This window comes from Rhagoletis pomonella, unplaced genomic scaffold (assembly GCF_013731165.1).
Source record: "Rhagoletis pomonella isolate Grant_MI unplaced genomic scaffold, Rhpom_1.0 Rhpom_scaffold_00063, whole genome shotgun sequence".
In the NCBI taxonomy this organism is placed as follows: domain Eukaryota; kingdom Metazoa; phylum Arthropoda; class Insecta; order Diptera; family Tephritidae; genus Rhagoletis; species Rhagoletis pomonella.
Window position 1 is genome coordinate 227,152 of NW_023458617.1, and position 1,431 is coordinate 228,582.

Here is a 1,431-nt window from a genome sequence, read left to right on the forward strand (position 1 = left end):
GTGTCACCAGTTTCACAAGTGTCACCAGTGTACCAGTGTCACCAGTGTCGCCAGTATCACCAGTGTCGCCAGTTTCACCAGTGTACCAGTGCCACCAGTTTCCCCAGTGTACCAGTGTCACCAGTGTCACCAGTTTCACCAGTGTCAATAGTTTCCCCAGTGTACCAGTATCACCAGTGTCACCAGTTTAACCAGTGTAGCCAGTCTCACCGGTGTCACCAGTGTCGACAGTGCCGCCGGTGTCACCAGTGTCACCAGTATCACCAGTGTCACCAGTGTCGCCAGTTTCACCAGTATCACCAGTGTACCAGTGTCACCAGTGTCGCCAATGTCGCCAGTGTCGTCAGTGTCACCAGTGTACCAGTGTCTCCAATTTCACCAGTGTAGCCAGTGTCACCAGTGTCGCCAGTGTCATCCGTGTCGCCAGTGTCGCCAGTGTCACCAGTGTACCTGTGTCACCAGTTTCATCAGTGTAGCCAGTTTCACCAGTGTACCAGTGTCACCAGTTTCGCCAGTGTCACCAGTTTCACCAGTGTCACCAGTGTACCAGTGTCACCAGTTTCACCAGTGTCACCAGTATCACCAGTGTCGCCAGTTTCACCAGTGTCACCAGTGTACCAGTGTCACCAATATCACCAGTGTCGCCATTATCACCAGTGTCACCAATTTCACCAGTGTCACCAGTTTCACCAGAGTCACCAGTGTCACCAGTTTCACCAGTGTCACCAGTGTCGCCAGTTTTACCAGTGTACCAGTGGCACCAGTTTCACCAGTGTCACCAGTGTAGCCAGAATACCAGGGTCGCCAGTGTCACCAGTTTCACCAGTGTAGCAAGTTTTACCAGTGTACCAGTGTCACCAGTTTACCAGTTTCACTACTGTCACCAGTGTCGCCAGTGTCACCAGTGTCACCAGTGTACCAGTGTCACCAGTTTCACCAGTGTACCAGTAGTGTCACCAATTTACCAGTTTCACTAGTGTCACCAGTGTCGCCAGTGTAGCCAGTTTCACCATTGTACCACCAGTTTACCAGTTTCACCAGTGTCACCAGTGTCGCCAGTTTCACCAGTGTCACCAGTGTACCTGTGTCACCAGTTTCACCAGTGTCGCCAGTATCACCAGTGTCACCAGTTTCACCAGCGTCACCAGTTTCACCAGTGTCACCAGTTTCACCAGTGTCACCAGTGTACCAGTAGTGTCACCAGTTTACCAGTTTCACTAGTGTCAACAGTGTCGCCAGTGTCACCAGTTTCACCAGTGTACCAGTGTCATCAGTTTCACCAGTGCCACCAGTTTCACCAGTGTTGCCAGTTTCACCAGTGTTACCAGTGCACCAGTGTCACCAGTTTCACCAGTGTACCAGTGTTACCAGTGTCGCCAGTGTCACCAGTGTCACCAGTGTCACCAGTGTCACCAGTGTCACCAGTGTCGC

General features: G+C 51.9%; 1 protein-coding gene across 1 annotated transcript in view; it reads right to left on the reverse strand.

The window, feature by feature from the left end:
- LOC118749834 (piggyBac transposable element-derived protein 2-like) overlaps positions 1-1,431 on the reverse strand; it is a 16,548-nt gene that overhangs the window by 4,345 nt on the left and 10,772 nt on the right. The window lies entirely within an intron of this gene.